At 42.0% G+C, this 16,287-nt stretch overlaps 1 long non-coding RNA gene across 1 annotated transcript in view; it reads left to right on the forward strand.

Annotated features, from left to right (window-relative positions):
* The window catches only part of LOC133645086 (uncharacterized), a 105,940-nt gene extending 91,114 nt beyond the window's left edge, over positions 1-14,826 (forward strand). The window contains exon 5 of the long non-coding RNA XR_009824895.1: positions 14,721-14,826. This is a non-coding gene — a long non-coding RNA (uncharacterized LOC133645086). The remainder of the gene's footprint in view (positions 1-14,720) is intronic.
* Positions 14,827-16,287: the final 1,461 nt, after the last annotated feature.

Below are 16,287 nucleotides of genomic sequence, written 5' to 3' on the forward strand. Positions count from 1 at the left end.
CGACTTCCTGTTCTATCCTTTATGGTTTTACCCACTTCCTGTTCCGTCCTCCATTGTTTTACCGACTTCCTGTTTTATCCTCTATTGTTTTACCAACTTCTTTTTCTATCCTCCATAGTTTTACGGACTTCCTGTTTGAGCCTTTATCGTTTTATTGACTTCCTGTTCTATCCTCCATTGTTTTACCGACTTCCTGTTCTGTCCTCCATCGTTTTACAGACTTCCTGTTCCGTCCTCCATCATTTTACCGACTTCCTGTTCTATTCTTCATGGTTTTACCGATATCTTTGTCCATCCTCCATCGTTTTACCGACTTCCTGTTCCGTCCTCCATCAAAGAGAGTTGATCGGCCTCAGCTGTGTGTGTGTGCGTGTATGTGTGTGTGTGTGTGTGTGTGTGTGTGTGTGTGTGTGTGTGTGTGTGTGTGTGTGTGTGGCCTGCCTGCATGTTCACAAATGATAAGTCGGAGCAAAATAAAAACATCAAAGGTGGAGTGAAAGCAGCCCAGAGGAGGATTGTTCTGGAAATAACCTCAAAGCGTCTCGCGAGCACCGTCCCCCCCGTCCCCCCAACCCCCCCCCCCCCCCCCCGTCCTGACCGCCCACTCCAAGTGGGTCAGCGAGGTTGGCGCAAACTAATAGCGCATCATTTTTAATTGCCCCTGCATGCACGTCTCTGACTGATGCCATCAGCACTAATTAGTGGGCTCGGGCGTTATCAAGTCGCGGTCGTGTCGGCCACTCGCTCCTTAACTCCGCCGCCAAATTGAACTTCTGTCAGCTAACGAGCACGTGGAGGCGCCAATTAAGGAAGCGAGAGCCGCTGGTGCGCCTTCAGCGAGGATCCACGTGAACGCTCGCCTCGGCATCAGGGAGGAGACTTCCGGAAACGTCTGTGGACGCCGCAAGACGTGGAAAACAATTTAGAGCACGAACAACGACAAGTTTGCATACTTCAGTGCAGTGATGTGCGATACCACACATTCTATTACCGATATGATACCGAGTAACATTCAGGCTGGTTACCGATACTTTGTGTAAATATACTTAAATATGTTTTTTAAATGTGTATTTGCAAATATTAACCGTCCTCCATCATTTTATCAATTTCCTGTTTTATCCTCCATTGTTTTATTGACTTCCTGCTTGAGCCTGTATCGTTTTATTGACTTCCTGTTTCGTCCTCCCTTGATTTACCACTTTCCTGTTTTATACTTTGTCGTTTTACCAACTTCCTTTTTGATCCTCCATCGTTTTATTGACTTCCTCTTCTATCCTCCATCATTTTACTAACTTCCTGTTTTATTCTCCATTGTTTTTTTGACTTCCTGTTCTATCCTCCATCATTTTACTAACTTCGTGTTTTATTCTCCATTGTTTTTTTGACTTCCTGTTCTATCCTCCAATGTTTTACCACTTTCCTGTTTGATCTTCCATCGTTTTACCGAATTCCGGGTTTATTCTACATCATTTTATCAACTTCCTGTTTTATCTTCCATCGTTTTACCAACTTCCTGTTTTATCCTCCATCGTTTTACCAACTTCCTGTTTTATCCTCCATCGTTTCATAAACTTCCTGTTTCGTACTCCATTGTTTTACCAACTTCCTGTTTTGTAATCCAATGTTTTACCGACTTCCTGTTTTATCCTCCATTGTTTTACCGACTTCCAGCTTTATTCTCCATCGTTTTACCAACTTCCTGTTTTGTAAGCCATTGTTTTACCAACTTCCTGTTTTGTAATCCATCGTTTTACCAACTTCGTGTTCTATCCTCCATCGTTTTACTAACTTCCTGTTTTATCCCCTATTGTTTCTTTGACTTCATGTTCCTTCCTCTAATGTTTTACCACTTTCCTGTTTGATCTTCCATCTTTTTATTGACTTCCCTTTCCATCTTCCATCGTCTTATCGACTTCCTATTTTATCCTGCATTGTTTTACCGACTTCCTGTTTTGTAATCTATTGTTTTACCAACTTCCTGTTTTGTCCTCCATCGTTTTACCGACCTCCTGTTTTAACCTCCGTCGTTTTACCAATGTCCTGTTTCGTTCTCCATTGTTTTACCGACTTCCTGTTTTGTAATCCATTGTTTTACAAACTTCTTGTTTTGTCTTCCATCGTTTTACCGACCTCCTGTTTTAACCTCCGTCGTTTTACCAATGTCCTGTTTCATTCGCCATCGTTTTACCAACTTCCTGTTTCGTTCTCCATTGTTTTACCGACTTCCTGTTTTGTAATCCATTGTTTAACCAACTTCCTGTTTTGTCCTACATCGTTTTACCGACTTCCTGTTTTAACCTCCGTCGTTTTACCAACTTCCTGTTTTATCCTCCATTGTTTTACCAATTTCCTGTTTCATTCGCCATCGTTTTACAGACTTCCTGTTTTATTCTCCATCGTTTTACCAACTTCCTGTTTTGTCCTCCGTCATTACCGACTTTCTGTTCCGTGTTCCATCGTTTTACCAACTTCCTGTTTTATCGTCCATCGTTTTACTAACTTCCTGTTTTAACCTCCGTCGTTTTACCAATTTCCTGTTTCATTCGCCATCGTTTTACAGACTTCCTGTTTTATTCTCCATTGTTTTACCAACTTCCTGTTTCGTCCTCCATCGTTTTACCAACTTCCTGCTTTATCCTCCATCGTTTTACCAACTTCCTGTTTTATCGTCCATCGTTTTACCAATTTCCTGTTTCATTCTCCATCGTTTTACAGACTTCCTGTTTTATTCTCCATTGTTTTACCAACTTCCTGTTTCGTCCTCCATCGTTTTACAAACTTCCTGTTTTATCCTCCATCGTTTTACCAACTTCCTGTTTTATCCTCCATCGTTTTACCAACTTCCTGTTTTATCGTCCATCGTTTTACTAACTTCCTGTTTTAACCTCTGTCGTTTTACCAATTCCCTGTTTCATTCGCCATCGTTTTACAGACTTCCTGTTTTATTCGCCATTGTTTTACCAACTTCCTGTTTCGTCCTCCATCGTTTTACCAACTTCCTCTTTTATCCTCCATCGTTTTACCAACTTCCTGTTTTATCCTCCATCGTTTTACCAACTTCCTGTTTTGTCCTCCATCATTACCGACTTTCTGTTCCATGTTCCATCGTTTTACCAACTTCCTGTTTTATCGTCCATCATTTTACTGACTTCCCGTTTTAACCTCCCTCGTTTTACCAATTTCCTGTTTCATTCTCCATCGTTTTACAGACTTCCTGTTTTATTCTCCATTGTTTTACCAACTTCCTGGTTCGTCCTCCATCGTTTTACAAACTTCCTGTTTTATCCTCCATCGTTTTACCAACTTCCTGTTTTATCCTCCATCGTTTTACCGACTTCCTGTTTTATTCTCCATCGTTTTACCGACTTCCTGTTTAATCCTCCACACGTTGATTACTTGTTAACATAAAACAACATTACGATTACGGGCGTGGGCCCAAAGTCTGCTGGAATAGGCTCCTGCTCATTGTAATCAACTCATGAATTGAAGTGTTTCCTACATCTGAGGTCACTTCCTGAACCTCTTCTTCTTCTGTGGTAGCGCAGCACAGTGACTCAGCGGGGCCATTTAAGTCTGCAGAAATAAAAAAACTTCACAAAAAAAATCATCCCAGCCATTAGCTGTAATTCAGCCTCCCATCAAGCCGCTCGCTAACTCCACTTCCTGCCTGGCGGCCTGCAGCAAGAAATGTGGTGCAAGAGAGTGCGGCTGTCAGCGATGTCTGATGCCTGCGCACGGGGACTATAAATAATGAAGGAACGCTTCAAATGTTGTCTTTTGTCCCAGGCGACGCTTAATCAATGCTAACAGGAAGTGCCAGGGGAGCGCGCCTCCCTGATGGAGGATGGCGAGCTTCCAGCAGTCCGGTCCAATCTTGCTGGTGCTCGCCACGAGCTTGAAGTTCTCTTTGGAGACGGGACCCACCTGTGGAAGAGGAAGAGCATCTTGAAAGTCCCGGTATTGACCTTTGACCTCCGCTACGCCTGAAAAATCTCTTTGAACAGCAAAAAAAAATTGTTTTTTTCTGATCTTTTGAAGATGGGTTGTAAAGATGGAACCATCTCCATCTTGTGTCTTTACTACTTTTTTTGAGGCATAATCTTCATATTATTAGGTTTCATATTATTTGAACACAATTTTCCATATATTAGCCGCAAGATGTAGATTTACACGGTGTGAAATGACTTACTCACACAGAATGTTTATTTACATACCTTCATTGTTTCCAAACGGTGTCTGTAACAGGGCAGTAAAACGGCTGATCAAACAAAACAGAAGTCATCATCATGGACCAGGACGGAACAGGAAGTGGGTAAAACGATGGAGGACAGAACAGAAAGTGGGTAAAATGATGGACGAAACAGGAAGTTGGTTAAACGATGGAGGACAAAAAAGGAAGTCAGTAAAACAATGGAAGACGGAACAGGAAGTCGGTAAAATGATGAAGGACGAAACAGGAAGTTGGTTAAACGATGGAGGACAAAAAAGGAAGTCAGTAAAACAATGGAGGACAGAACAGGAAGTCGGTAAAACAAATTAGGACGAATCAGAAAGTCTGTAAAATGGTGGAAGACGAAACAGGAAGTTGGTAAAACGATGTAAGACGAAACAGGAAATTGGTAAAACGATGGAGGATAAAACAGGGAGTTGGTAAAACAATAGAGGAAAAAACAGGAAGTCGGTAAAACAATGGAGGATGAAACAGGAAATTGGTAAAACGATGTAGGATAAAACAGGAAGTTGGTAAAACGGTGGAGGATGAAACAGAAAATTGGTAAAACGATTGAGGATGAAACAGGAAGTCGGTAAAACAATGAAGGACGAAACAGGAAGTTGATAAAACAATGGAGGAGGGAACAGGAAGTCGGTAAAACGATGGAGGACGAAACAGGGAGTCGGTAAAACGATGGAGGATAAAATAGGAAGTTCATAAAACGATGGAGGATGAAACAGGAAGTCAGTAAAACGATGGAGGACGAAACAGGAAGTCGGTAAAACGATGGAGGATAAAACAGGAAGTTGATAAAACGATGGAAGATAAAAAAGGAAGTTGGTAAAACGATGGAAGACAAAACAGGAAGTTGGTAAAACGATGGAGGACGGAACCGGAAGTCGAAAACGATGGAGTACGAAACAGGAAGTCGGTAAAACGATGGAAGACGAAACAGGAAGTCGGTAAAACGATGAAAGATAAAAAAGGAAGTTGGTAAAACAACGGAGGATAAAACAGGAAGTTGGTAAAACGATGGAGGATAAAACAGGAAGTTGGTCAAACGATGGAGAATAAGACAGGAAGTCGGGAAAACGATGTAGGACAAAACAAGAAGTCGGTAAAACGATGGAGGATAAAACAGGAAGTCGGTAAACTAATGGATGACGAAACAGGAAGTCAGTAAAACAATGGCGGACAAAACAGGAAGTCGGTAAAATGGTGGAGGACGGAACGGGAAGTCAGGAAAACGATGGAGGATGAAAAAGGAAGTTGGTAAAACAATGGAGGACGGAACAGGAAATTGGTAAAATAATGAAGGATAAAACAGGAAGTTGGTCAAACAACGGAGAACAAAACAGGAAGTTGGTCAAACAACGGAGAATAAAACAGGAAGTTGGTCAAACAACGGAGAATAAAACAGGAAGTTGGTAAAACAATGGAAGATAAAACAGGAAGTTGGTAAAATAATGGAGGATAAAACAAGAAGTTGGTCAAACAACGGAGGATAAAACAGGAAGTCGGTAAAACGATGGAGAATAAAACAGGAAGTTGGTCAAACGATGGAGGACGGAACAGGAAGTTGGTCAAACGATGGAGGAAAAAACAGGAAGTTGGTCAAACGATGGAGGACAAAACAGGAAGTCAGTAAAACGATGGACGATTAAAACAGGAAGTCGGTAAAATGATGGAGGACAAAACAGGAAGTCAGTAAAATGATGGAGGACAAAACAGGAAGTCGGTAAAACAATGGAGAACGAAACAGTAAATTAGTAAAACAATGGAGGACAAAACAGGAAGTTGGTAAAACAATGGAGTATAAAACCGATACAGTACCACTCACTGGTATCGATGTTCTGTACTTCTGTGTGTGGTAATAAATATACATTTGTTTAATAAAATCTTAATTTTTACAAATTAAAACACAGACACAGCTAGCTCTCCAATCAGCTAAAGAGACTCAATAAGTCCACGGTGACGTCTTGGTGAAAATACCAAACTGAAACAATACAAAAACTGAAACAACACAAACTGAAACAACACAAAAAGAACGCCATTGTTAGTTAAAAACACTAACACAGACACTTGTAAACGTCTTAGCATGTTGGCTAATGCTAACGGCACTAGCTTGATTACATTACGATAGCAGGTAGAAATATGCATGGAAACACTCCTACAGACATCACACATGGGGCACTTTAGTGAGTAAGAATTGTTTTAGTTATATTGTAAAACTTACAAACGTTGCTTGGAGTGATGAATGAAGATAACGTACGAGTAAAAACGCTATGGACGGCTAGAAGACGGAACGGCACTAGTACTTCCGGTTTAAGGCTCTAGGCGTTCACCCAACATATCCATAAATTAGCCGCACCGTTTTATAAGCGTAACAAAATTATATAGTCCGGGATTTACGTACGTAGCATTTGTATTTCAGTGTTCTTTTATAAGGTTATAGCGATCAATGAGGATATTTACCAAGCGGTGCTTGAATGCACAATGCTAACAACACGGCGGCCAAACTTGGCGCCATCTTCACCGCGACAATCGAGTTGAACCAATTTCATCTTCAACTCCGGCCTCATCAATGGCACACCTCCACGTTTATAAGCACAAACCGTAGAGAGAGCCGTGGAAAGTCCCGGAACAGTCCCTGAAACGGGCGTTGTCCTCCCATGCTTTTTTATGTCGCTTTAAGTTCACAACACAAAATGCTAACAACCCAGCTGATGGTTGTCGCGGCGAAGGCCTACTACACCGACTTTCACACACATGGAAGCCCGGTTTGTACCCAGGATGTGATGAAGTATTTCCAGGTGGTGGTCGTGGCGCTTGGAGGATCCTCCGGGCTACCAGTGAGTGTTACCGGACAAAAAAATGGTATTTCCATTTTTCGATTTACAGTTTTTGTGAATGATTTTCCATAAAATCACCATACCCAAAGAAAATATGAAGCTGTTCTTGAACTGGTCTTGAACTTAGATTAGTCAGATCTAGTCTTAGTCTTACATTGGTCAGATCTAGTCTTAGTCTTAAATTGGTCAGATCTTGTCTTAAACTTAAATTGGTCAGATCTAGTCTTAAACTTATATTGGTCAGATCTAGTCTTAACCTTAGATTGGTCAGATCTAGTCTTAGCCTTAAATTGGTTAGATCTAGTCTTTGACTTAGATTGGTCAGATCTAGTCTTAGTCTTAAATTGGTTAGATCTAGTCTTAAACTTAGATTGGTCAAATCTAGTCTTAAACTTAAATTGGTCAGATCTAGTCTTAAACTTAGATTGGTCAGATCTAGTCTTTGACTTAAATTGGTCAGATCTAGTCTTAAACTTAGATTGGTCAGATCTAGTCTTTGACTTAGATTGGTCGGATCTACTCTTAGTCTTAAATTGGTCAGATCTTGTCTTAAACTTAAATTGGTCAGATCTAGTCTTAAACTTAGATTGGTCAGATCTAGTCTTAAACTTAGATTGGTCAGATCTAGTCTTAGCCTTAAATTGGTTAGATCTAGTCTTTGACTTAGATTGGTCAGATCTAGTCTTAGACTTAAATTGGTTAGATCTAGTCTTAAACTTAGATTGGTCAAATCTAGTCTTAAACTTAAATTAGTCAGATCTAGTCTTAAACTTAGATTGGTCAGATCTAGTCTTTGACTTAAATTGGTCAGATCTAGTCTTAAACTTAGATTGATCAGATCTAGTCTTTGACTTAGATTGGTCGGATCTACTCTTAGTCTTAAATTGGTCAGATCTTGTCTTAAACTTAAATTGGTCAGATCTAGTCTTAAACTTAGATTGGTCAGATCTAGTCTTTGACTTAGATTGGTCAGATCTAGTCTTAGTCTTAAATTGGTAAAGTTCACAACACAAAATGCTAACAACCCAGCTGATGGTTGTCGCGGCGAAGACCTAGTATACTGACTTTCACACACATGGAAGCCTGGTTCTACTTACCTGTGAGTAACTACCCAGGATGTGATGAAGTATTTCCTGGTAGTGGTTGTGTTGTAGTGGCCGGGTGACGCTTGGAGGATCCTCCGGACTACCAGTGAGTGTTACCGACAAAAAAAATGGTATTTCCATTTTTCAATTTACAGTTGTTGTGTAAAAAACGCATTAGAATGATTTCCCATAAAATCACCATACCATATACCCAAATAATATATGAAGCTGTTCTTGAACTGTTTTGAGTAGAAACATACCTGGGAGTTTGGTTCGAAGCTGATTCAGTCACACAAAGTGCTGACACTGACAAAATATCACTTTGAATCCTGGAAAACAAGGATTTGTTTTTATTTCGCCCATTTTATTTTCTTCCAGAAATGAAAACAATCAAAAGGACTTAGAAAACAGGATAGATTTGCCGACATGTCAACACTTGATTGATGTTGGTCGGGACTTCCTTGGTCTTTGTCCACTTGAAGGCCGAGCCTCCGCATCTCGCCTGCTGGTCAGAGCGTCTCTCAGCCGGCTGTAGCAAGCGCTGAGCAGGACGGGGTAATCAGCGTACTTCCTGTCAGTCAGATGGTAACTTCCAAAGGACACTCCAGGGACCCGCTCACTGACCCCCCGGACATCAGGCGGTCAATGATGCGCTTGAAGAGAGATGGGGAGCCAGGCGGAATTCTGCGCCATTGACTCGGACAGAGCTCTGCACTGTCAAGCAGCTTTAACAGGGAACAAGGGTGAAATCTTGGGTGGAGCGCCAAGGGTCTGTAGGATGTGCCAGAGCAAAGTACACTACATGTAGGTTCACTCTCTCAAACTTCCTCTTCAACCTTTGCTCTGTCTGGAGCAGACATTCATGTGTCAGCCTGACTCATAGAAAAACCCATCCATCCATACATTTTCTTCCGCCTATCCGAGGTCGGGTAGTGGGGGCAGCAGCATATGCAGAGAAGCCCAGACGTCCACCTCCTCCCGGGGGATCCCGAGGCATTCCCAGGCCAGCCGGGAGACATAGTCTTCTCAACGTGTCCTGGGTCTTGCCCGTAGCCTCCTGCTGGTCGGACGTGCCCTAAACGCCTTCCTAGAAAAACCTTTAATTGTGAAAACACCATGGAACTGTCATGGCTATTCCTCAGTGTCCCGTGAACTTCAAACTAATGTTACGCATCCTATAGCTTCAATGACGTACCCAACCACTCTTATTGTCAGGACATGGTTTTTTTCCGCCTATCCGAGGTCGGGTAGTGGGGAAAACAGCCTATGCAGAGAAGCCCAGACGTCCACCTCCTCCCGGGGGATCCCGAGGCGTTCCCAGGCCAGCCGGGAGACATAGTCTTCTCAACGTTGTCCTGGGTCTTGCCCGTAGCCTCCTGCCGGTCGGACGTGCCCTAAACACCTTCCTAGAAAAACCTTTAATTGTGAAAACACCATGGAACTGTCATGGCTATTCCTCAGTGTCCCGTGAACTTCAAACTAATGTTACGCATCCTATAGCTTCAATGACGTACCCAACCACTCTTATTGTCAGGACATGGTTTTTTTCCGCCTATCCGAGGTCGGGTAGTGGGGAAAACAGCCTATGCAGAGAAGCCCAGACGTCCACCTCCTCCCGGGGGATCCCGAGGCGTTCCCAGGCCAGCCGGGAGACATAGTCTTCTCAACGTGTCCTGGGTCTTGCCCGTAGCCTCCTGCCGGTCGGACGTGCCCTAAACACCTTCCTAGAAAAACCTTTAATTGTGAAAACACCATGGAACTGTCACGGCTATTCCTCAGTGTCCCGTGAACTTCAAACTAATGTTACGCATCCTATAGCTTCAATGACGTACCCAACCACTCTTATTGTCAGGACATGGTTTTCGCAGCTTACTGCGGGGTCGTTCTCCCAGGGAGGCAAATGGATCACTCCGGACAGGACTTGCAGGTAGGAGCATGGTTTATCCTTGAGAAGTCAAAACAGCACCAAAAACAGAAAACTCGTCGAAGGAAAAGACGTGCCGTTCGCACTTGAAGCTAAGGGAAAGACTTAGCGCAGGAAACATAGAACTATGGACATGGAACCTCACGAAACTGACTTAGGCATGAAGCGAACAACTAGCATAAACTATGGCATGGAACAAACAATACTTACTTGGCAAGGCATGAGGCATGCAATGACGCCAGGCCGACTGACTGGCAAAGGCAGGCTTAAATAATGGCTCTGATTAGAGACAGGTGAGTGTCCCGAACACCAGAGGCAGGTGAAAACAATAAGTAACCATGGAAACAAACACAGGAGGTGCACAAACAGGAACTAAAGGAGTCCAAAATGAACAGAACATAACAGAAACATGATCCGGACCATGACACGTATCACCGGATGGCTCCACCAAGGCGCCTCCTGGTGGTCTTGTTGGGCCAAAGCCACTTGGAGGTTTATCCCTCGGACTCGCCTCCACCTTCGTGCGACCGTGATGTTGTCTGACCCAGACGGACTTAGTCTTGAATAATTATTGATTGAGGCGATCATAGTTAGCTGACTGCTGAATGAGACCAATGCTGCCTTTGCCTGTGACCTTTGCACAATAAATCTGGTCAAATCCTTCAAGAAAGTCCTGGCCTCTGACTGTTCAATCGAAGAACGCGGGTAGAACCTAACCGTGGTAGAGGCTAATCCAAAGAGGTTCATTAGGTCTTCAAATATTTATGCAATTTGTTATACCTACAGCCAGAACTGTGTGTTTATTTCCGTACCCGACGGTTGCTTGCGGTGGCAGAGGCTGCCTTCAGATCTATGGAACCAATATAGAGATGGCAATATTTGCGGAATTCATGCGGAGTTCATTGGTAGGTGAACAGCTAAGACAGTGGAGCATTTCTGCCAATGCTTGGAATAGCACCAGCACCCGCTGGTTTGTTCGAGTCCTCCGCCTGCCTCCGACCCTTAGATCCCGGGGCTGCAGGACAGCTTGCCGTCATTGCAGGTGATCTCAGACAATTAGGAGTTGTCTTGGAGGACGCAGAGCTGTTGTCACAAGACAGCCGTTTTCGGGAGAAACTGGCTCACCTGGTCGGCTAAGAGCATAAAGACGGGATGCTACCTCTCACACGGGTAAGGACGGGTACCGAAGTCGGTATTTTTCTTGGCACCGACCAAATCCCGCCGGTTCGGTTCTACCCGGCACTGTTTCACGTGAAATCCAACAATGCCATGTTACGGTACATAGGTCACTAGATTGGTCAGATCTAGTCTTACACTTAGATTGGTCAGATCTAGTCTTGGACTTCAATTGGTCAGATCTAGTCTTAGACTTAGATTGGTCACATCTCGTCTTAGACTTAGATTTGTCACATCAATGTCTTAGTTTTATATTGGTCAGATCTAGTCTTAGTATTAAATTGGTCAGGTCTAGTCTTAAACTTAGATTGGTCAGATCTAGTCTTAGTCTTAAATTGGTCAGATCTAGTCTTAAACTTAAATTGGTCAGATCTAGTTTTAAACTTAGATTGGTCAGATATAGTCTTTGACTTAGGTTGGTCAGATCTAGTCTTAGTCTTAAATTGGTCAGATCTAGTCTTAAACTTAGATTGGTCAGATTTAGTCTTGACTTAGATTGCTCAGATCTAGTCTTATACTTAAACTGGTCAGATCTAGTCTTAATCTTAAATTGGTCAGATCTAGTCTTAAACTTATATTGGTCAGATCTAGTCTTTGATTTAGATTGGTCAGATTTAGTCTTAGTCTTAAATTGGTCAGATTTAGTCTTAAATTCATATTGGTCAGAACTAGTCCTTGACTTAGATTGGTCAGATTTAGTCTTAGTCTTAAATTGGTCAGATCTAGTCTTAAACTTAAATTGGTCAGATCTAGTCTTAAACTTTGATTGGTCAGATCTAGTCTTAGTCTTAAATTGGTCAGATCTAGTCTTAAACTTTGATTGGTCAGATCTAGTCTTAGTCTTAAATTGGTCAGATCTAGTCTTAAACTTAGATTGGTCAGATCCAGTCTTTGAATTAGATTGGTCAGATCTATTCTTAAACTTAAATTGGTCAGATCTGGTCTTAGACTTATATTTGTCACATCTAGTCTTAGTCTTATTTTGGTCAGATCTGGTCTTAGTCTTCAATTGGTCAGATTTAGTCTTAAACTTAGGCTGGTCAGATCTAGTTTTAAACTTAGATTGGTCAGATGTAGTCTTTGACTTAGATTGGTCAGATCTAGTCTTTGTCTTAAATTGGTCAGATCTAGTCTTAGACTTAAATTGGTCAGATCTAGTCTTTGACTTAGATTGGTCAGATCTAGTTTTAGTCTTAAATTGGTCAGATCTAATCTTTAACTTAGATTGGTCAGATCTAGTCTTAAACTTAAATTGGTCAGATCTAATCTTTAACTTAGATTGGTCACATCTAGTCATAAACTTGGATTGGTCTGATCTAGTCTTTGACTTAGATTGGTCAGATCTAGTCTTAGTCTAAAATTGGTCAGATCTAGTCAAACTTAGATTGGTCAGATCTCAATCAATCAATGTTTATTTATATAGCCCTAAATCACAAGTGTCTCAAAGGGCTGTACAAGCCACAACGACATCCTCGGTACAGAGCCCACATACGGGCAAGGAAAAACTCACCCCAGTGGGACGTCGGTGAATGACTATGAGAAACCTTGGAGAGGACCGCATATGTGGGTAACCCCCCCCCCCCCCCCCTCTAGGGGAGACCGAAAGCAACGGATGTCGAGTGGGTCTGACATAACATTGTGAAAGTCCAGTCCACAGTGGATCCAACACATCAGCGGGAGTCCAGTCCACAGCGGGGCCAACAGGAAACCATCCAGAGCGGAGACGGGTCAGCAGCGCAGAGATGTCCCCAACCGATGCACAGGCTAGTGGTCCACCCGGGGTCCCGGCTCTGGACAGCCAGCACTTCATCCATGGCCACCGGACCTATGCAACTCCCCCTCGCAAGGGACAGGGGAGAAGAGGAGAGAAGACAAGAAACGGCAGATCAACTGGTCTAAAAAAGGGGGGGTCTATTTAAAGGCTAGATTATACAAATGAGTTTTAAGATGGGACTTAAATGCTTCTGATCTAGTCTTAGTCTTAAATTGGTCAGATCTAGTCTTTGACTTAGATTTGTCAGATCTAGTCTTAGTCTAAAATTGGTCTGATCTAGTCTTTGACTTAGATTGGTCAGATCTTGTCTTAAACTTAAATTGGTCAGATCTAGTCTTAAACTTAGATTGCTCAGATCTAGTCTTAGTCTTAAATTGGTCAGATCTTGTCTTAAACTTAGATTGGTCAGATCTAGTCTTAAATTGGTCAGATCCAGTCTTAAACTTAAATTAGTCAGATCTAGTCTTAGACTTAGATTGGTCAGATCTAGTGTTAGTCTTAAATTGGTCAGATCTAGTTTTAAACTTAGATTGGTCAGAAGTAGTCTTAAACTTAGATTTGTCAGATCTAGTCTTAGTCTTAAATCGGTCAGATCTAGTCTTAGTCTTAAATCGGTCAGATCTAGTCTTAGTCTTAAATCGGTCAGATCTAGTCTTAACTTAGATTGGTCAGATCTAGTCTTAAATTGGTCAGATCTAGTCTTAAACTTAAATTGGTCAGATCTAGTCTTTGACTTAGATTGGTCAGATCTAGTCTTAAACTTAGATTGTTTGGAACTAGTCTTAAACTTAGATTGGTCAGATCTAGTCTTAAACTTAGATTGGTCAGATCTAGTCTTAGTCTTAAATCAGTCAGATCTAGTCTTAAACTTAGATTGGTCAGATCTAGTCTTAAACTTAGATTGGTCAGATCTAGTCTTAAATCGGTCAGATCTAGTCTTAAACTTAAATTGGTCGGATCTAGTCTTTGACTTAGATTGGTCAGATCTAGTCTTAGTCTTAAATTGGTCAGATCTTGTGTTAAACTTAGATTGGTCAGATCTAGTCTTAGTCTTAAATTGGTCAGATCTAGTCTTAAACTTAGATTGGTCAGATCTAGTCTTTGACTTAGATTGGTCAGATCTAGTCTTAAACTTAGATTGGTCAGATCTAGTCTTTGACTTAGATTGGTCAGATCTAGTCTTAGTCTTAAATTGGTCAGATCTTGTCTTAAACTTAGATTGGTCAGAACTAGTCTTAAACTTAAATTGGTCAGATCTAGTCTTAAACTTAAATTGGTCAGATCTAGTCTTTGACTTAGATTGGTCAGATCTAGTCTTAAACTTAGATTGGTCAGATCTAGTCTTAAACTTAAATTGGTCAGATCTAGTCTTAAACTTAGATTGGTCGGATCTAGTCTTAAACTTAAATTGGTCAGATCTAGTCTTAAACTTAAATTGGTCAGATCTAGTCTTAAACTTAGATTGGTCAGATCTAGTCTTAGTCTTAAACCGGTCAGATCTAGTCTTAAACTTAGATTAAAGGAGCTTGTCCCTAATTTTAGTCATGATTACAATAACGTTATGACTAAAAGAATAAAGTGGCTATAATGAGCTGCGAGCTGGTCAGTCAAGGTGGATTTACCTAAATGTGATGTCTTGATGGATGGATGCATCTCTAAGTCACCACTTCCTTCTTGGCCACTCCGCTTCCTGCAGGCGGCGAGAACAACGCTCCTGAAAGCCTCCCGACTATCTCCCGTCAGCCGGCGTCTGAGTGCAGGAGGGCTGAACGTGGCGGCGAGCGGAGGTGTGCTTGACAGGTAACACGTCTCCATAGGCCGCCGCCTTTCCAATTTAAGAGGCCCTTAAGCCGCTTAACATTATTCTCTGTGATGAGGAAAGGGGGGGGGGGAGAAAAAAAAAAAAGCTTTTCTTCCCGAGTCCCGCCGACCCTTCAAGGACACTTTGCTGCAAGGCTTTCATCATTTGCTGGAGTTGTAATTATTTGAAGTCCCACCGTGGCGTGGCGTGAGGACGCAGGAAGTGAGGCGACGCAAGGAAAAGAAAGAAGGTGGCAAGCAAGACGAGGGCCAGCGGGAGGAGCAAATATTGTTTGAGCCAGGTTAGAAGATCCACTCCTTGCTGGCTTCCTGACTAATACTCATTTCATTCCAACCAGCACAAGGAAAGACTTGTTCCCTCTCCAAGTGGGATTATTGGCAGCAGACATTCCTTAGTCAGGAAGAAGTTTGGGAATTTTTTCCGTTAATTATTAATCTCCCACTTCGATTGCATTTTTTAAAGCACAATTAATTATTTTGCATTCTAACGAGGGTGTACCGGTACTAGTATAGAACCTAATGAATCAAAAACGATACGGTGAAAAGTACCGCTTCCCCATTTTTTGTTGTTTCTTTTCTTTTTAACGGGCATGACGGCACATTGCTGGTTCTGCCAGCAGAGGAGCATGTTCGGCAGCGCGCGCACACAGAGTACTTACAAGCAGACACTCTATAGACAGAAAAGGGAGAACGGACTCATTTTTGCTGTGAAAAGTAAAGATAAAGGTGAAGTTATAACACTGAAACACCCCCAGGAAGCAGTGTTGTTGTAGCTACTTCTAAATCACCAATCCTCGCCTCCAAGGCGACAAATAAAGTAGGTTTCTTAAAAGTATTATTATCACTGGAGGACGAGGAATAGCTAAACAGTTAGCAGTTAATGTCCATCCACAGTCTGCAGTGCTTTTTCTACTTCTAAATCACTAATCCTCGCCTCCAAGGCGACAAATAAAGTCAGTTTCTTACAAGTATTATTATCACTGGAGGACGAGGAATAGCTAAACAGTTAGCAGTTAATGTCCATCCACAGTCTGCAGTGCTTTTTCTACTTCTAAATCACTAATCCTTGCCTCCAAGGCGACAAATAAAGTAGGTTTCTTACAAGTATTATTATCACTGGAGGACGAAGAATAGCTAAACATGATTATAGCATTATTTGAGCACCGTGTGTAATGTTAAAAAAATGCCGGTGTTGTTTACTAGAGTCATATTGCAGTCTACACACATAAATTATGTGTGACTGCCATCATATTGCAGTCTACACATATATATTATGTGTGACTGCCATCATATTGCAGACTACACATGTTTAATGTGTGACTGCCATCATATTGCAGTCTACACGTATCTCTTATGTGTGACTGCCATCATATTGCAGTCTACACGTATCTCTTATGTGTGACTGCCATCATATTGCAGTCTACATGTATCTCTTATGTGTG

Source organism: Entelurus aequoreus, linkage group LG28 (genome assembly GCF_033978785.1).
Source record: "Entelurus aequoreus isolate RoL-2023_Sb linkage group LG28, RoL_Eaeq_v1.1, whole genome shotgun sequence".
In the NCBI taxonomy this organism is placed as follows: domain Eukaryota; kingdom Metazoa; phylum Chordata; class Actinopteri; order Syngnathiformes; family Syngnathidae; genus Entelurus; species Entelurus aequoreus.